General features: G+C 32.0%; 1 long non-coding RNA gene and 1 pseudogene across 1 annotated transcript; one reads left to right on the top strand and one right to left on the bottom strand.

The window, feature by feature from the left end:
* Window positions 1-3192: 3192 nt before the first annotated feature.
* LOC120120872 lies at window positions 3193-8654 on the top strand. The gene is made up of 4 exons (XR_005515944.1): window positions 3193-3571; window positions 3695-3771; window positions 7683-7833; window positions 8145-8654. It is a non-coding gene; the product is annotated as an uncharacterized LOC120120872 (long non-coding RNA).
* A 2739-nt stretch (window positions 8655-11393) lies between these two features.
* Window positions 11394-13007, bottom strand: LOC120120911 (annotated as a pseudogene).
* Window positions 13008-21809: the final 8802 nt, after the last annotated feature.

Raw genomic sequence — 21809 nt, 5'->3', positions numbered from 1 at the left:
TGTTTTATTGTTTTAACACGTGGTACACTGAAATCTATGGTTTCTGTTTTATGGATGCACCGACTTAACGGTGATGGCTTATGGATTTGTATCATTGTATAAACTGTATCTTGGAGATACATATTTGTAAAGTACAGCTCTGATCAAGCTGGAAAATTTTTATGGACCTAATGTGACACTTAGGTAGGCTCTGCGGCCCTGAGATCATTCTCGGGTAGGCCCTGCGGCCCTAAGATGTGTTCTTAGGTAGGCCCCACGGCCCCGAAATCTATCTTGGGTAGGCTCTCAGGCCCTAAGATGTTCCCTTAGGTTAATTCTTTGTAAGATGGTTTTAAAATACGAGTTTAAAAAGCTCCACTACAATATGGTTTATGGGATTTTACTGAACTATCATTTGATTAGTGTACCTATTATGATTTTATCGTATTGATGAAACACACTAGACATCCTATTTGACCTCATGAAAACGTGATTGTATGAAAGGTTTCTTATGAACTGAGATTCATGGCTTCTACTCGATGAACTTCTAAGGGAACCCCAAATTATTCTACAAGCTGGTATACATATGATTCAATAAGGAAATTATATGGCTTTCTATTTATCTACATGTCATGTAGCATCATCTGGTAGTTCTGTATTACTGAGCTTTCCAAAGCTCATTCTATTACTCACCTTTTCAGGTTAAAACAATTGTACCAGTGCATCTATCGACTTCAGTAAGGGAGTTCTTCCGGCGTGGTTGCAGAGTATGGTACTTGTGATTAGGGGGCATGTAATTGTATTTTGATTTTTATACGAGTTTGGAAATCTGTTTTATTTTTAAATAGTGATAAATGATTTTATAAGTTTACATGTTCTGATAAAAAAATTTAAAATTTCCGCTATTTTTACGGTGGGTCGCTCCGGTGACCCTAATGTGACTTCCCGGATCGGATCGGGCTACCCGCATCGGTCTGGGGGTTACAATTTACACCCTCCTGCGGTCTGCATTCTTTCCTTATTCCAGTTTAAGCTTTCAAATATCATTTAATTCGTTAAAAGAACAATATCAAATACTTAAATTTCAAATCAAGCTTTCCAAAAATATTTTTCTCAATTTAGAACAAATCTCAACCATTCCCATCATTCAAAAGGGTCAATGCCTGGTCTTATTTGAAATCCTATGCGATGCAATGGGACATCCCTAAACTGATGAAACAAGCAAACTCTTGTAAACCTCATTGTTGATGTCATAAGAGGGCGAAACAACATAGTTTCGGCCTAGATTTTTATGTGGGCTGAGAAATTAACTAAAACTTTTGAGTGTTTAAGACAGATCTGCAATGGCAGCAATTATATCATCCATTGGTTCGTCTTTCGGGTCTTTCCATGCCGTTGAACTATCAAAAGCCAATGCCATTGATTGAAAGGAAGACATTGCTTTACCAGCAATCTTGTTCAACTCTTTAAGAAGGTCACCTTCCTCGTCTGGAATGTCCAAATCTCATACCCTGAAGATATCCAGAGCCAATGAATTCATCTCCTCTGCTGATAAACTCGACTGAATTCCTAACTCAATCACATTAGCTTTTCTTTCTTCCTTCTTGTAGGTGGGCCGAAATGGATCTCCCCGGAATGTTTCAGAGGAATCTTCCTGAAGAAATTGCAGTTTAGTGCCAGACCTCTTTTTGATAGGAATATTGTTGGAGTTTGTTTCGTAGCTGCCGTCCATTGGAATGACAAGAAGATTGTCATGAGTTTTTTCCAAGTAATTGTCGGCCTCTTCCTCCTTGATGGAAGGAACTGTACTGATTTCAGTACCACCAAGATTCCAGTTGCTTCTGGTTACAGAAGGGTCAGGTGTCTCCGGTTGGTCACCGATGATCTCCAGCAAAACATATTTGAAAGAAGTCCAATCACTTTCCAAAATTTCAGTATCTGTAACCAGACAAGAACTTACCAAGCCAATTCCTCATCAGAAATCTTTTCTCCCTGCTGTGTAGATTCCAAAGATTCAAGGATAATAGAGGAAGCAGAGCCAACTATTGTATCATCTTCTACTTCCATTGCTACAAAATTAACAGTCAAGTGTCAATAATGTCAATAACAGTAATCAAAGACAGTTACATGTATCAACCTTCATAAAACCACATATACTTGCTTCAGGAGCAATGTAGAACTGTGATGCTTTCACTGATTAAATGTTGAGTTGATAATCCGCTCAAAACAACTTATTTGGTTAAGATGCTACCAGACGAATAAGTGTCGTCTTGTACAATTTATAAAATTACGAAACATTTAAAAGTGAACCAATCCACAAAACTTATTCTCAACTATCCTTCGGATAAACAATTTAAGAATAAAAAGGAATCCATTTCATCAACTAAAAAAAGATGGTAAAAACACTTCATCAATATTGCAATCTGATGTTCTAAGTTCGATTTCAAATTCCCATCTACTCGAACAAACAAATTATAGAACACTGCAGCAATCTTCTCTAAAGAATCATGGCCCAATAGTACCCAAAGCACCAAATTCAGAATGGTAAAAACACCCTCATCAAAATTTCAACATAAAAGTTTTTCTCTCTCCCTTAGAGTCCAAAAAGAAAATTGGCATGCTTCAAATAACTATAGGAGGAGAAACAACACGAACCAAGTAAATTCTCACAGCAACAATTACTATAACTAAAGTAAAACTGATATAAACACAATGTTAAAATTAAAACAAAAGGGATAAAATTGCTTTGCAAGTAAACGATCAAACAAACCATTATAACAGAGAGAACTTGCAACAAATATTTTTGTGGTTACAAAAAAGAAGGTAAAGCTATAGCGCAAAGTATAAAGATTATTGATGGGTATAAATCTGTCACGAAATTAGGATGAAATAGAGAAGAAAAGATTGAGAAGAAAGTGTTTTCATTCAAAATTCATCATAAAATTCTCAATTACGTATCAGATGCATATATATATTCTAATGCACTAACAACCACCAATTATTTGTTTACAGGTGTCAATGTTTTTTTTCTGGTAGCATAGCAGATTACTCATTGGATGGATTCCTTCCAATGGCATTTTCAATAGACTCCATAGGTGGGCTGTCCTCCTGGCCTTCAGCTGATTCATCAATCTAGACCTCTCCCTTGGGCTGATCCATAATCCCTTCCCCAACAGTTACATCAGGTAATTCCTTAACCCCAATATTCTTTTTACTGATCATTTTCCCTTTTTCCCAATTCATCTCCTTCCCAATCCCTAATGATTCCAATTTTAAATTCTGATTTCCCAAATTTCCCAAATTATTGGGCCCTAACTCCATTTCTTCCTTGAATCCTCTCTCCATTTCACCTTCATCCATGGAAATACCTCCCTCTTCAGACGATCCTTGTCCCCAAGGATCAAAATCTAGAAATTAGGCACGCAGAACAGTGTAGTCTTCCCACGTTGCATCTTTCTTCCCCAAATTTGTCCATTGAATCAGGAGTTGTGTAACTGCCTGATTATTTCGTTTCACTATCCTTTTGTTTAACACACCAGCTGGGTATACCTTCAAGTTTCCATCAACATCAATCTCAGGTGAATCGAGTGAGGTAATCGTATGTTCACCTACTTTCTTTTTTAAAAGACTGACGAGGAAAACATGGTGGATTTTTGAATGGTCAGGCAATTTTAGTTTATAAGCTACTAGTCTCACTCGTTGAATCACTGTGTAGGGACCAAAAAATCGATCAGCAAGTTTTAAGTTCTTTCGAAGTGCCAGGGACGTTTGTTGGTATGGTTATATCTTAAGGTAAACACGATCCCCCACTTGAAACTCTTTATATGTGAACTTTTTGTCTGCATAGGCTTTCATTCGCGTCTGAGCCTCCTGTAGCTAATCTTATAGAATTTTGTTCATGGCATTTCTCTTATCTAACAACTCATGTACTGTATGTAGTATAGACTGATTGCCCTAAGATAGAACTTGGGGTTTATACCCATACATAGCCTCGAAAGGGGTTATACCTAAAGTGTGAAAGTTGGTGTTGTACCACCACTCTGCTTGTGGTAACCAATCAATCCATGCAGTAGGTTTAAGAAAACACATGCTCCTTAGGTACTGTTACACACATTGATTTACTCGTTCGGTCTTAGCATCCATTTCAAGATGATATGTAGTGCTAAAGTGAGTTTTTGTGCCTACTTGCTTCATAAATTCTTTCCAAAAAATACTTGTAAATAATTTGTCCCTATCTGACACAATAGACTTGGGATGACCATGTAATTTGTATACTTGAGCCAAGTAAAGCTTGGCCAAATCAACTGTTGTATAAGGATGTTTCAAAGAAATGAAATGAGCATGTTCAATTTTAAAAGGGGTAATCCTTCAATGAAATACATGGAAATCCTTCAATGAAATACATGGAAATCATTTCCCAAGCCTAATGGGGTTTTGGTAGTGGTTGCAGGAGACTAGCCTTGTGAGAATGTTCAATTTTAGTCACCGACACACTTCACACTGACTAATAAATCCCTTGATCTGTTTTTTTAAGCCAGAGCAGTGAAAATAGAGTTGAACTCTATAAACTGTAGCCTGTATTCCATAATGCCCTCCCAAAAGGGATGCATGCAAAAGGGACAAAATTTGTTGCCTTAACCCCCTAGTACTGCCCACATAAACTTTTTTGTTGAACCTCAAAACTCCTTGAGTAAAAGTCCATTGGCTCTGTGCAGACACTCAATGCTATAATTTTTTTCTTTTGCAAAGTCATCCTTTGCATAACTCTTTTCAAGGTCTTGAACCCACTGTGGAACAATAGTTGTGACAGTCAACTGTTGTAATTCAATTTCTGATTTTCTGGACAAGGCATCAACAACCAAATTACTCATTCTTTTTCTGTAAAGGATTTTATAATTTAATCTCAGAAGTTTAGTGAGTCACTTCTTTTGAATGAAAGTAGTTAATATTTTCTCTAAGATATGTTTAAGTGCCTCATGATCAATCTTAATGACAAATGGAACCCCTTCAAAGTAGTGTCTCCATTTAGTCACTGCAATAAAAATAGTTAGGTACTCCCTTTCACACAAGACATATAAACATGTTTAGGACTTAGAGCCTTACTCAAATAAGTTATTGGGCGCTCATCTTGAGACAAAACAGCCCCTATACCCGTAGAACTCACATCTGTCTCCAAACAACATGGTTTGCTAAAATCTGGCAAAGCAAGAATATGAGCTTGGCACATGGCTGATTTAAGAGTTTCAAAAGCTTCCTTAGACTCAAGTGTCCAAGTGATATTGTTCTTTTTTAACATGTCAGTCAGTGGCCTGCTAATCATCCCATAGTTTCTTATAAACTTACTGTAATAACATGTGAGACCTGGAAATCCTCAAAGAGACTTCAAATTGGTAGGCAATTTCCAATCTCTCATAGTTGCAATCTTTGTTGAATCAGTAGCCACACCTTGAGCTGAAATTATATGGCTCAAATATTCCATCTGAGTTTGCCCAAAAAACATTTACTTCTTTTAGCAAATAACAGATGCCTCCTCAACATGTTCAAAATTTTCTTTAAATGTGTTTTGTGATCTACCATAGACCTTCTATAAATGAGAATGTCATCAAAAACACCAGAAATATTTCCTTAAATATGGTCCAAAGACTTCATTCATAAGTGTTTGAAAGGTAGCTGGAGCATTTGTCAATTTAAACGGCATGAATTTGAACTCAAAGTGGCCATGGTGAGTTCGAAAAGTAGTATTCTCAATATCACCGGTTCTTATTTGAATCTGCCAATAACCAGATCTGAGATCAATTTTAGAAAAATATTGAGAACCAGCCAATTTATCCAAAGGATCCTCTACCACTGGAATTGGAAATTTGTTTTTAATAGTAATTGAATTCAATTGTCTATAATCAACACAAAGCCTCCATGAACCATCTTTCGTTTTAACCAACAAACAAGGAGAGGCAAAATAACTCTTGCTTGTTTGTATAATGGAAGAGGCTAACATCTCCTTGATCTACCTCTCAACTTCCGCCTTTTGATGATGGGAAAATCTGTATGGGCGTAGGTTAACATGTTGAGCACATTCTTTAAGGATAATGGCATAGTCTTGGCATCTCTCACGTGGCATACCTTCAGGTTCAACAAAGACATCTACATACTTTTGTAATATTGGTTGCAAATCTGCTGGAATGAAAAATCGGTCCTCTTCAGTAATCATTAAATATAATTCACCAGCAAAAAGAACATCTTTAGCAACCATTCTATACAATCTATTCTCATAAAGTAACTTAACGGTTGACAGCCTTTTCTCTCCCAGCAATAGAATTTGTTGGCCATCCTTTTTGAAAGTCAATGTCAACTCATTAAAATCTATCAAAATAAGATTGTACTTATGCATCCAGTCAACTCCTAGAACCATGTCACTACCTCCCAGTTGTAAGACTCTGAAATCATGTTCAAAGAGGTGTTCCTGCATTTTTCATTGAAGTTGCTTACTGGTGAGAGTGATGTAAAGTTTCTCCCCATTTGCTACAGTGATGGAAAGAGGTCTAGTATAAAAAACCTCTACCCCTTCTTTAGCCCAACCAGCAGTTACAAAACTATTGGTGCTACCACTGTTAATCAAGATATTTAAGGGTCTTTCTTTTACAGTACTCTGAATGTGCAAAGTAGCAAAACTAGCCTGACTAGTTAACATTAATATAAATTTCTAAGTCCTTGTCTCCTGTAATTTGATTAGCAGATTCTGGTAATTCTGCCTGCTGATCATTCTACTCATCCACATTTTCCAAGAATTCCCTTTCTTCCATACAATTTAATTGCTTCAGTTTACATTGGAGTCCCAGAGTAAACTTCTCTCCACATTTAAAACAAAGGTTGTTAGCCCTTCTATAATCCATAAGACTGTGTTTAGTATTGGCAGGAGGAGTATTAGACTTTGGCAGATTAGGTGAAGGAAAATTCCTCGTCATGGAATTTTGGTCAGAACTGTAGAAATTCCTAACAGGAGTTCTGAACCTTTTACTCTCAATTTCAACAGCAAGTTCATGAAGTTTAGTATGTTTAAATATGGAAACCAGAGACTTAGGTTCATGTGCTCGAACTCTATTCTTCAGTTCATCCTTTAATCTGCTGATGAAGCTAGAAATGAAATACTCTTCCCTAAGGTGAGGATTTTGTCGTATGATGAAAGGTAAACAATACCTTTTAAAGTAATTTGTTGAATTCATCCACAATATCAATATATGTGCTACTGCCAAACCTGTGACACAAATCAGCCTCAAATTCACGCCAAGTGACCTAATGTTTGTGCATAAGATACCCATCAAACCATGTTTCAGCCTTCCCAATCAAATACATAGAAGATATTTCAACTTGTTGAGGTTCAGGAATAGCAAATATTCTGAAATATTTTTGACATTTCTGCAGCCAACTCCTAAGATTTGAGCCATCAAATAACTGAAGTTCAATCCTCGGTCTAGAAAACGAAATAGAAGCCCCAACATTAGCATGAATAGCACTGGAATGCTCCCCTGATTCATCTCCAGCATTACCCAATCGCAAAGATTGAATAGTTGGTAGGGTAGGTTCATATGGCTTATCAACAGGTTTAGATGTTAAAATACATGGTTCTCTAGGTTTAAAAGAATATCTTTCATGCTCATTAATCACAGTAACTTTAAAAGGTTTCTTACCTTCTGATTTTGATGCAGGTGGATCAACTCCTTTCTTGCTGCTTGTTGGAGTCAGTTGATCTCCTTCATCTGCACTTTTGGCTATCATCTGAAGAATCCTCTGTGGACTGAGATTCCAAGGTGGATAAACGTTACTCTCAATTATCTCTTTGAGCTTCCCACCACCTCGGTACCTCCTCCGGCACATCCTCATGTAAATTTTCTATTGAATCGATCGGATTGGTTTCAACCATTTTTGTAGCTTTTTTAGGCATTCCAATAAGTAAAAAATAATAATCTCGCTTTTGGATCAAATAACCTAGCTCTGGATACCAATTGTCACGAACTTATGATAAAAAATAAAATTGTTTTAGGTTTTAGAGAAGAAGAAAAGATTGAGAATAAAGTGTTTTCATTCAAAATTCATCATAAAGCTCTCAATTACATATCAGAGGCATATATATTCTAATGCACTAACAACCACCAATTATTTGTTTGCAGGTGTCAATGCTTTTGTCTGGTAGCGTAACATATTACTTCTTGGTTGGATTCCTTCCAACGGCATTTTCAATAGACTCCGTAGGTGGGTTGTCCTCCTAGCCTTCAACTAATTCATCAATCTGGACCTCTTCCTTGGGCTGATCAATAATCCCTTCCCCAACATTTACATCATGTAATTTCTTAACCCCAATATTATTTTTACTGATCACTTTCCCTTTTTCCCAATTCATCTCCTTCCCAATCCTTAACGATTCCAATCTCAAATTCTGATTTTTCAAATTATCCAAATTATTGAGCCTTAACTCCATTTTTTCCTTGAATCTTCTCTCCATTTCGCCTTCAGCCACGACAAAACCTTGCATTTGACATAAATTAAAGAACCATAACAATTAATATAAAACCCTAAACCCACGCATAAAATTTCCCAAGTTAAAAACTTGGATGAAATAGGAAAAGGGGTAGAGAGAAATACACATACCAAATTGAAACTATTTAGAAAATTCAAAATTGTAAACCTAAAGTTCCGTTGTGTAGAAGGGAAAGTGGGGATACCTGTAATTTGAGGGAAGAAGACCTGGAATTTGAGGGAAACGGCTCTCAACAAAACAAATTTCTACATTAAAACAAACAAACAAACGTATTTGGAAAGAGAAACTTATAGACATATCTCTAGAGGGTTATTCAAAAAGTTCTTTTTTTTAAGTATAAATTAATTTGAAAAAGATATAAAAGTTTTTCTTTTTGATTTTTTTATTTTCTTTTATAAATGCTACTTAAAACCACTTTAGTAATTTCTATAAAAAAATGTTATAATCGTTGGATCCTATACAAAATTAAATAATTTTTTTTGAGAAAATATTTTTGAAATACACTTGTTTATATAAACTAAACAATAATATTGATCCGTTGATAAAATTTAACGATGACGTTAAACAATCTTATTAACATAATAAATTTTCATTTTTCACTCGTATACAGAACATATTTGATCGTACATAACATTATATATTTCCATAAATCATTTGAATTATTATTGATGATGCAAATAATATATATAGTATCTAATTCAAGGATTTTTTAAAGAAATTTAATCTTCGTGTATGTACTAAATTATCATGAATTACGTAAATTTTAGTCATTAAAGTTAAATAACTAATTAAACTACATGAAAATTTTAAACATTAATTCAGCTTGATCGATTCACAATATTATACTTAACAATTGTACAATCGTGACATTTTATCATATTATTTATATTAGATTTGATCCATTAACTAAATATTTTTTCTATTTAAATAGGTTGTTATAAATATATATTATCAAATTGATAATAGAACATTTGTAATACCTTCAATCTAATTTAGTAAAAATATCGACAATGTTACATTAATTAAAAGAAACAATAACGAGGTTCGGCTCTTAGGGGATTAATTACCCTGAGTTATTACTCGGGGCCCAATTCTTTTTATTAATAGAGGGTCTTAATTTATATATTTATAATTAGGGTCTATAATTTATATGTTTATAATCGAATTCTAATTTCTATATTTATAATTGCGGATTTAGTTTTTTTCCCCTTCAATTCTGTAAGATTCTTAATTTTCGATTATCTTCTCTAATTTCAAATCAATTCATTCAATTTTAAAATAAATTAAATTATATTTTAATTTCTTTTTCAAATCTCATTTTTCAAATTTACCAAATATTCCTCAACTTTTAGTCTTATCCAATTTCAATCTAACGATAAAATAATACATCATTCTTCATAATTTTAATTTAATGCCCACGTTCAAATTTACTTTTACTTATTCTCTCATAGTTATAAGGCTGTTCATTTTCGGTTTTGATCGAATTAACCGGTTGAACCGAATTAGTTCGATTAAAATGATCGACCACTGAATCAGTTCAATCAAGGAAGGGTTACTTTTTTCTATTATTATGTTAACGTTTAATTTGGTTCGAAATTAATTAATTAATCGAATCAACAAAAATACTAAATATATCGTATATTGAATACATATTTTAAGCTCAAATCTATTAAGAATTAAGACTCAATTAATTTTTTTAACCACACTAGACCCATTAAATCATCGAAACCTAATTAAATTTTAACTCAAATAAAAACTAGCTCTATTAAATTTAAATTAATCTAAATAAGTAAAATTTTGGTTAATTCGGTCGATGACCGAACTTTGTTCGGTTTGATTAATATATTTTTTAAAAAAAAAAGTTCAATTCAATTAACGATTAAAGAAAAAATAATTTGATTAATGAAAATTCGGTTCGGTTGATGACCGAATTAACCGAACGAACAACCCTACTTAATTATATTTAAAGTGTTTTTTAACAAAACAATAAAAATAATATACTTGACAAAATCTAATTATCTTTATATGATTTATTAGCGTAATATTAAACTAATTGTTTAAAGTAGTGGAATATAATTTCATTCTATAGGGGCTTATTTTTGAATTTTTCATTTGGTACCAAAAAATGTCTGGGACGACTCTAACACTAACATAACCTTAATAATCTTAATTTAATTATGAGATAATTGATTAGTCCATCATATAGATTTATTAACTAATCTATGAACACATTAATGTTTGAGGTCCTCACCATAGATCACATATCAATTCAGAATCTTAAAGGACCGAATCACAAACAATACACGATCATGTTTTTATTTTCCTTTAGATTGCCCTTAATAATTATTATTATTTAATTTAAACCGCCTCAAGTAACCATGTTTTTGCTTTCTCTTGGATTGCCCTTAATTTTACTAAGATTTTCCTCCTTTTCTGTAGGAATTGTGATCATCTTCAGATAAAATTCAAAGATACAGTTGGAAAAAGCTTGCTAGATCAAAGACTAAATCATTCTTTTAACCCCTAAACAAAGCCATCTAATCTAAATCACTTGACAATGACGGGGGAAACCCAAACTGCATATAAAATCACACGAAAAACTCATCAAATCTTAAATATAATATCTTATAGGTAAATGCAAATTTCAGACCAGTCAAAGATCATATACAAGTAGCAGACTAGCACAGGGGAAATACCATGACAGAGGTTATGGATTTTACTCAAAATCATGTAATTTGCTGTCTTTCAATCCAAATTTATGCTGCATAATATAAACATACGATCTATGCTCATTTGTTGACCAGTTTGAAAGTTAGAAACTATATCAACTGAGAACTCAAATTGCATATCAAATCTAATTCTTGGAAGTTAGAAACTACCATTACTGAGAATCGGTATTTAAACCCCTGCTGCTTCCCCTTCTACCACGTCCGGATAAAAGTCCTCTCTTCTGCATTGCTGAGAATCCAGGTAACGTTCCTTTCTTCTGCATAAATCAAGAGGGGGATTAGAGGGGTTGTACAAGAGGATACAATAACTAACAGAGATTGTTTTCTTTTACTGTCTATAGTCTTTACCATGAATGCAGGTTTCAGATTTGATTGCCTTCTCATAAAAGCTCTTTGAAACTCTTTCTTTTTCTCTTCAGCCTTCATTTTGGTGAGACTAGGCCTGTATATGATCACAGTCGACCAATTTGACCGACGACGATCGAGCCAGTTGCTTGCTCCAGTTGGCTCACCACAACCTCTAGCTCTCCTGGACAAGTCCGGTGAATTTTGATCTGTTAATGAAGTTTTAAGTTAAAACACAGATATACCAAATATTTCTCAACTCAAAAGATGAAATATGCAAGAAACCACACTGCATCTTCACCAACAGCAGCCTCAATCTCAAACATTGGAGATCCATATAAACTTTAATTCCCAATAAACATAAAACGAAGCTGGAACGTATGTTATGTTTTCTGCTTACACATACAGATTCTCTATGCAAATGGAGATGCAATGGCCGACAAGTAGTTCTAGCTTCTAAGCTGATAATTTTAACCAACTTGAATATGTTTATATTACAAATAAGTATCCAAAGTCTTTTATGTACCTAAAGTATTTCTGATCAAAACAGGTAGCTAAAGTATTTTTTTGGTAAAAATAGGTACCTAAAATAGTCAATCTTTTTCATCTAAGTTCTAAAAAAGTTGACATTTGACATTGTTTAAAGAATACTTTAGGTACTTGCTTGAAAAAAACTGAATACTCATTTAGATGAAAAATAGATAAAAAAAAGGTATACTTTATCTACTTATTTATCATACAAGTCACTTGAATGTAATAGGAAAAATAACTTTAATAGATTACCCGTAGCTTAGAATGCATCAATTGACATGAATCAATAACTTCAAAGCAAATACAATCACACATTAAGTTGAACATCAAATTACAAAAAGAATTAGGTGAATTATTATGATAATTCAAAGAATGTCCAGTGACAAAAAGCTAAAGGCCTTAAACCCTAAACGGCATAATTAAAAAAGAATGAAAGATGGTACCTTTAGAAGCTCATTGGCTTCAAGGGTCTCAAGAAAAGAGGAGATGACATTATCTGTAACACCAGATTTGCCCACCAGTTGGCACTTCAATTTCTTCCCTAAACCATGTGCATAAGAAACCAGCTCTTTCTTTTCCTTAATCGTCAGATTCGGCAGTTTCACATTCTTAGCCTGGGTATTTCTCCCGACCACCTCCAAACCCAAATTTACAGGGCTACCCTCTTTACCATCTTCAATCCCAACGTCATATTCCTCATCATTACTATCATGCTCTTCAACTTCATATTCAAAGTCTTCTTCTTCTCTTCTTTTTCTAGCAAGGATAAAGGGTAGGTGTCGTTTTGGTTTGAATTTGAGGAATATGTGATAGAAGAAGAAGGGCGGATTTGAGGGGAAGTGAGGGAGGATAAAGAAGAAGAGGGGATGGGTTTTCGAAGAACAGGGATTTTATTGTGGATTCTTAAGATTGAAATGCAAAGGGGGTTGGGGATGAAACCGAGTGTTGCGGCCATTACTGTCACTGCAATGGGTCTTTTCGACACAAGATATTTTTTTAATAAAGTTGGATGATGATAGCATCAATCCAGAAAAAGGTAAACAAGCTAAATTTGATGTGGAAGGATAAGCCAGCCTAAGTGTTTGGTTTAATGATATGATTCTAAATTAAGATTTAGGGTAAATTACACGGGAGACCTCTAAACTATGGTCAAAATTCAATGTGACCACCGAACTTTCAATTGAATCAATCAGACCACTCAACTATTTAATTGATTCAATCAAGCCACCGAACAGTTAATTTTTAACAGAAGTGGTGATGTGTCCATTAATAAATTATCATAATTATATATTTAGTCCTTAATATTTACATATTCTATCAATTTAGTAACTATTTTAATTCAATTAAATAAATATAATTATCCAATTAGAACGTGACATGTGTCAATATATATTGAAATGTTTTATTTATGAATTTTAAATTATTTAATTAAATAATTTTTCTATCCAAGCAGGTGGTGACACGTGTCACCACTTAATTGAAATGAAAATAAATGGACAAACTTGTGCCAAAGGTGAATCAAACCCGAGACAATGGGTTAAAGCTTTTGGGCGCCAAACCATTAGGCCAAAGGTCCCAATGGTTTAAAGTTACAACAATATGTATTTGAGTTGTACGGTTTGTTAAGGATAAAAAACTAAACAAATTAAATTTTAAATTAATTGTAAACTGTTTTTTTAATTAAAAATATTTAATTTTTTTATATAAATTATAAAATTTAAAAAAAAATTCGTTAATTCAAAAATTGACCGAAATAAACGAAATTTGTTCGATTCGGTTAATAATTTTTAAACAAATTTCGGTTCGATTCATCATTAAAGAAAAAAAATCGGTTAATTCGGTTCGGTTAGTCATTTTCAAATAAATTTTGGTTCAATTAACCGAACCAAATTTTTGCTTCGATTAATTCGATTAATAATTAAAAAAAATCGGTTAATTCGGTTCAGTTAATACTTTTTAAATTAATTCGGTTCGGTTAATAATTTTCAAATAAAGTTTGGTTCAATTAACCAAACATAATTAACCAAATTTTTGCTTCGATTAATTTGATTAATAATTAAAAAAATCGGTTCATTCGGTTCGGTTAATAATTTTCAAATTAATTTGGTTCGGTTAATAATTTTCAAATTAATTTTGGTTCGATTAACCGAAACAAATTAACCGAATTTTTTCTTCAATTAATAAATTAAAAAAATTTTGGTTAATTCAGTTCGGTTAATAATTTTCAAATAAAATTTGGTTCAATTAATCGAACCGAATTATCCGAATTTTTTTCTTTAACCGTTAGTCAAACCAAAATTTATTTAAAAATTATTAGTCGTGAATAATTTATTTAATTTTTTAATAATTCGTTTAAACAAATAATTTGATTAGTTTTTTATCCTTAACAAACCCTTACAAGTCAAATACAAATTCTTGTAACTTTAAGCCATTTGGGACCTTTGGCCCAATCGTTTGGCGCCCGGAAGCTTTACCACCATTGTCTTGGGTTTGATTCACCTTGCACAAGTTTCTCCATTTATTTTCATTTCAATTGGGTGTTAACACGTGTCAGTACCTGATTGGATAGAATTTTTTTAATTAAATAATTTAAAATTCAAAAATAAAACCTTCCAATCATATATTGACACATGTCACATTCTAATAGAATAGTTAAATTTATTTAATTGAATTAAAATAGTGACTAAATTGATAGAATATAAAAATATTAAGGACCAAATATATAATTATGCCAATTTATTAATGGTCACGTCACCACTTCTGTTAAAAATTAACGGCCCAGTGGTTTGATTGAATTAATTAAATAGTTAGGTGGTCTAATTGATTCAATTGAAAGTTCAGTGGTCACATTGAATTTTGACTATAGTTTAGTGGTCTCCCATGTAATTTACCCTAATATTTATAAGCTCGTGTTTGATTCCGCAGCCTCCATGCATCAGCGAACTGTGAGGTAAACTACACATTTAGTCATTTTTGTTTCATTCTTTTAAATGTATGGTTATTAGATTTAAAAATTTTAATTCGTAGTTATTTTTGTTTTGTTCGTTTTGTTTTAATTAAAATATGATCACTTTAATTTCATTTTAATTACGATGTAGTCACTTATTTTAAATAATTTTTAAAGATTTAACGATTTGATGATTTGTCACATTGATAAAATAATTTAATTTTTATTTTAACTCTTGAAATTTAAATAAACTGTAATTATGATTTTTTCTGTAAATCTAAAAGCAGTTTAGGAATATGTTTGCAATTTATCATTTTTTTAAATACTTTTCTTCTTAATTCTCCCTTAGACCGCATCTCTCCTCCTCCGGCTATGGCAAAGCAGCCGTCAAACATCAACCTCCTGGCCATCCGATCCGAAAGCAATCACATACTCTGCGCCGACTTCCTCCACTTCAATGTTCTTCTATTCCTATTTCTCTCCCCCATCTCTTCCACCTTAACCCACTATCAAATCGACCACCCCATCAAAACTCTCATCTCTAATCTCCTTTACATCGTCACCATCTCCATCCTCTCTCTCTCTTCGCCACCAGTTCCGTCAACTACAGCGTTTTCCACCGCTTTCTCGGTCGACCTGTCAAGCTTTCTGCTCTATCAAGGCAGCTTTCACTTCCTTTTCCCCATCCTCTCAACTTGGCTATTAACTCAGCTTATCATTTCTGGGATCGGTTTAGTTCTTGGTTTGGCCATTTTCTCATTATTCCAAGCAACCCAGATTCTAGGTCTCCAAGTTGACTACTCTTCACCTTATTTCATTTCCTTAGTCTTACTTACGTGATCATCCTCGTGTTTATCGTGGTTTATTTACAAGTCGACTGGATATTGGTCACACATAACAAAATCTTCACAATTTCACCCCTTTTCTCTCTCTCTTTTTTCCTATATTCACACAGCATTTGTTGGTTTTTTATTCTTTTTTGAACTCTGGAAGCTTAGAATGACAGAACTTCCAGGGTTTTGTTTTTCTGTTTGGGTTGCTGAAATGGATTTGCTTTGTTAGAGCAGTTTTGTCTTTTGGGAACTAAAATTACAAGGAATTAGTTTGGTTTTCTTGTTTGTTGATATTTTAACTTATGTTGATTTTTGTTCTGATGCTGCTCGGAACCCGTTTACTAGATCACCAAATTCAACTTTCTACGTTTCAATTACCCATTCATGATTCAATCATACCCGGATTGTCGAAAATCTAGAGAGTAAGGGGGATGATTCGTGTGCGGTGCAATGGAGAATTAAGAAGAAAAGCCTATAAAAAATGGTAAATTGTAAACTTGTCCCTAAAAAATTAAATTTTATCTAAAATTCAAGGGTTAAAACAAAATCATTTTTTTAACATCGTGAACCTTTTAACGGCCGTTTAGGGTAAGTAACCAAATTTTAATTAAAACAAAGTAAAAGTGACCACATCTTAATTAAATGAAACGTTTAATCACCTTAATATAGTTGTTGGTACTTGAACTCATAACCTCTAGGAATAACAATAATTCTTTAACCACTGAGGTAAGTGGGTTTGTGCTTATTTAATTATCTAAATGTATTATTCAATTGATATGTCGTAATATTTAACCAATTATTAATGTGATAATTAATAAAATTAATTTAATTATATATTAAATCTTCAATATTTATATATTTTATCAATTGATCTTAATTTTAATTCAATTCAATAAATTTAAATCTAATCATACAATACATATATTACCACTAAGAGCAAATTACAAAGGAAGGGCGTTGAGACTTGGAGGAGTAACATATATATTAGGGTAAGTTATGCTTTTAGTAATTAAACTTTTATTTTTTAAAAATCATACCTAACGTTTTATTTTATTTTATTTTAGTGTCTCATCGTTAAAAACTTAACGGACGGGCTGACATAGCATAACTCTGGTGGATGAATGACCAATTCAAACGATAGACCACAAGAAAATGACGAGTCAACCAATATAGTCCAATTTCCGTCTCATCGGACGGTGGACCATGGAGATAAGAGAATGAAGAAATCAAAGAGTTCATCGTCAATTTGTCAAGATTAATGCGTTCATGAGCTTCATCAATCGACGGATGCGATGGTCAACAACTGTGGACGCGACAATCGACGAGATTGTCCATTAAGTGTTTAACAGCTATGTATTAAAATGAAACAAAAAACTAAATATTAGGTATGATTCTGGAAAAAAAATTAAATACTAAAACGGATCAAATCAACAATTTATATATTAAACACGTAGTTTACCATATATTTTATACCGTAGTTAATACAAAGAGAATTTGAGAGCACCAGAGCAAATATTAAATATTTGATTACTAATTAGATAGATTTTATATATTTTTAAATATTAATTTATAAAAGATTAAAAAATAAATTTAATAAATAAATTTTAAATTATTCATATTTATAATCCAATTATTATATATATAAATTTAAATCGATCCATTTTAATTTTGTTTTACTTTTTTGTTAAAAAAATTTAATTATGTTTTATTAGATTATATAATTCAAAATGTAAATCTTAAAAATTATACATTCTAAAAAAAATGAAAAAATGTGTATTTTCCATACATTTTAATTTTAAGGGTAAACTATTTGGATAACCACCTAATTATAGGGTTAGTATCAAAATGACCATCATTTTCAATTTGCGTCAATATGACTACTGAACTATTTAAATATGTTCAATATAGCCACTAGCAATTAATTTCGAGCATAGGGATGGCATGAAAGTTAATAGAAATTTATATAATTACACATTTAATCCTCAATACTTGTATATTCTAACAATTTAATCATAATTTTAATTTAATTAAAAAGATTAATCCTGATTGGAGAGCTTTTTAATTATTTTTAATATTTTAATTAAATGAATGTTTTCATCTATAAGGTGATGACAATTGTCACCACCTTTTTAAAAGGAAAATAAAACTAATTGAAATATAACTGCAAAGAGGAATCATCCTTATACCTTATGCTCAAGGTGGGCATGCCTTAACTATTGGGGCAAGACCAATATTTGTTATTGTTTGTCAAACTTGTATATCTTATTTTAAATATATAAATAATAATAATAATAATAATAAATTTTAATAAATAAATAGGATAAACTACTTGAATAACTACTTAAATAATATTCTAACAAATAAATTATTAGTCAATGCAAAGTTTAAAAATAAAAAGAGTTTAAAATTTTATTATAAAATTAATATTTTTTATAATTATTTTTAAGTAAGTTTAAATTATTTTTTTTTCTTACACTGTTTTATTCATTTTCATTTTAAATAATTGTAAAATTTTAAAATTAAATTATATTTTTCTTTCTTACAATGTTTCATTTATCATTTTAAAATAATTATAAATAAATGTTTTTAAAAAACTAAAATATATATTTTGTTCTTTATCAAAATGTTCTTATTCATTTATCATTTAAAAATAATTGTAAAATAATTATTTTTAACAAGTTTATTATATAATTTAATTAAAATATATTCAAATTAATTAAAAATATCCAATAAGGTTATGACACATGTAACTATTAAAATATGTCCGAATATTGATTGACACATGACACATCCTGATTGGAGGATTATTTTTTGAATTAAATTAAATTTAGGACTAAATTGATAGATATACAAGTATTGAGAATCAAATGTGTAATTATACAAATTTCTGTTGACTGCCACATCACCCCTCGTTAGATTTTAACGGCTAGTGGCTATATTAAACCCATTTAAATAGTTCACTGGTCATATTGACACAAATTTGAAAATGATGGTCATTTCATACCAACTCCATAGTTGGGGTGGCCATCCAGTAGTTTATCCTATTTTTAATAAAAATAAAAAATATGGAAATATATTAGTGGTTGATACATGTACCACAAGACTCATATCAAGGAAGAAGAACTATTGCTTCCACTGATCACACGACCAAGCCTTGGAAAAGAAGAACAAAATAGCAGTAGACTTGCAACTACTTTTTTGAATGGGATCCTAATGTTATTGGTTAACATATCTTCTACAGTTACAACCAAATGTTCTTAGCCTTCCAATGAATCTTGAATCAAATCAATCGGCATTGGGAATTCAAATATGCTCATTTTACTGAAGACAATGCATGCATAAATTCCTATCGATATTAATACGAGATTTTATAATTGTTATAAATTTTCAATATTTTAATTGATTATTATATAAATTTAATATAGGATGACACATTTATCTTTTAGGATTAGATTTATTATTTTATTAGGAACTAAGATCGAGTTAAATATTATTCTTAGTTATTATTATTCATTATGAATTATAATTAGAACATGTTTAGTTTATTATTATTTTTATTCATTAGTTATTTAGGAATTTTAGAACTCTTCTCCTATATAAAGGGGGTTTCATTCAACTTTCTAATGGCATTTTTCTTAAATACAATACATTGAGAGTTTATCTTGCAAGTGTTGATTACTTGTGTCTTCAAAGCTTATTTTCATTACGTTCTTTTCAGTTCTTTGTGACAGATATTCACACTCGTTTTGCCTCTTTAGTGCGATTTAAGGGTTGGTTATATCCTTTATGAGTTTTCATTTTCATCGTGACTAGGAGGGTCTGATAGGATATTTATCCAAATATTTCCATCTTCTACAACTCCCTCATCTTCTTCTTCCATTTAAATCCTTTTGCTTTCTTCATCTAGTCTAGATCTTTCTAGGTTTGATTCCTCACGAGAGCAACATTCATTTATCCACTACCACATCTCTATCAATTGGTATAAGTTAGTTTTGCTTCATCTTGCACGCATACACTGCCAAGGTACCCAATGGAGCTAGTTCGCACAAGTTCATTTTTTTTCTTCTTTTTCATTATTTTTCAATTTAGTTTCATTCCTCTTGTTAGTTTTCTATTTTTTCTCCATTTATTTTTCATTTCAATTGGGTGTTGACACGTGTCAGTACCTGATTGGAAAATTTTTTAATTAAATAATTTAAAATTTAAAAATAAAACCTTCCATCATATTGACACGTGTCACATTCTAATAGAATAGTTAAATTTATTTAATTGAATTAAAATAGTGACTAAATTATAGAATATGAAAATATTAAGGAACAAATATAATTATGTCAATTATTAATGGTCACGTCACCACTTCTGTTAAAATTAACGGCCCAGTGGTTTGATTGAATTAATTAAATAGTTAGGTGGTCTGATTGATTCAATTGAAAGTTCAGTGGTCACATTGAATTTTGACTATAGTTTAGTGGTCTCCCATGTAATTTACCCTAATATTATAAGCTCGTGTTTGAGTCCGCAGCCTCCATGCATCAGCGAACTGTGAGGTAAACTACACATTTAGTCATTTTGTTTCATTCTTTAAATGTATGGTTATTAGATTCTAAAAATTTTAATTCGTAGTTATTTTTGTTTTGTTCATTTGTTTTAATTAAAATATGATCACTTTAATTTCGTTTTAATTACGATGTAGTCACTTATTTTAAATAATTTTTAAAGATTTAACGATTTGATGATTTGTCACATTGATAAATAATTTAATTTTTATTTAACTTGAATTTAATAAACTGTAATTATGATTTTTTCTGTAAATCTAAAAGCAGTTTAGGATATGTTTGCAATTTATCATTTTTTAAATACTTTTCTTCTTAATTCTCCCTTAGACCGCATCTCTCCTCCTCCGGCTATGGCAAAGCGCCGTCAAACATCAAACCTCCATCCGATCCGAAAGCAATCACATACTCTGCGCCGACTTCCTCCACTTCAATGTTCTTCTATTCCTATTTCTCTCCCCCATCTCTTCCACCTTAACCCACTATCAAATCGACCACCCCATCAAAACTCTCATCTCTAATCTCCTTTACATCGTCACCATCTCCATCCTCTCTCTCTCTTCGCCACCAGTTCCGTCAACTACAGCGTTTTCCACCGCTTTCACGGTCGACCTGTCAAGCTTTCTGCTCTATCAAGGAAGCTTTCACTTCCTTTTCCCCATCCTCTCAACTTGGCTTGTAACTCAGCTTATCATTTCTGGGATCGGTTTATTTCTTGGTTTGGCCATTTTCTCATTATTCCAAGCAACCCAGATTCTAGGTCTCCAAGTTGACTGCTCTTCACCTTATTTCATTTCCTTAGTCTTACTTACGTGATCATCCTCGTGTTTATCGTGGTTTATTTACAAGTCGACTGGATATTGGTCACACATAAAAATCTTCACAATTTCACCCCTTTTCTCTCTCTCTTTCCTATATTCACACAGCATTTTTTTGAAATGGAAGCTTTGACAGAACTTCCAGTTTTGTCTTTTGGGAACTGGGAACTAAAATTACAAGGAATTAGTTTGGTTTTCTTGTTTGTTGATATTTTAAGTTATGTTGATTTTTGTTCTGATGCTGCTCGGAACCCGTTTACTAGATCACCAAATTCAACTTTCTACGTTTCAATTACCCATTCATGATTCAATCATACCCGGATTGTCGAAAATCTAGAGAGTAAGGGGGATGATTCGTGTGCGGTGCAATGGAGAATTAAGAAGAAAAGCCTATAAAAATGGTAAATTGTAAACTTGTCCCTAAAAAATTAAATTTTATCTAAAGTTCAAGGGTTAAAACAAAATCATTTTTTTAACATCGTGAACCTTTTAACGGCCGTTTAGGGTAAGTAACCAAATTTTAATTAAAACAAAGTAAAAG

The sequence above is a fragment of the Hibiscus syriacus genome, unplaced genomic scaffold, assembly GCF_006381635.1.
Source record: "Hibiscus syriacus cultivar Baekdansim isolate YM2019G1 unplaced genomic scaffold, ASM638163v2 tig00110348_pilon, whole genome shotgun sequence".
NCBI lineage: Eukaryota > Viridiplantae > Streptophyta > Magnoliopsida > Malvales > Malvaceae > Hibiscus > Hibiscus syriacus.
This window is presented reverse-complemented; position numbering and strand designations above follow the sequence as displayed.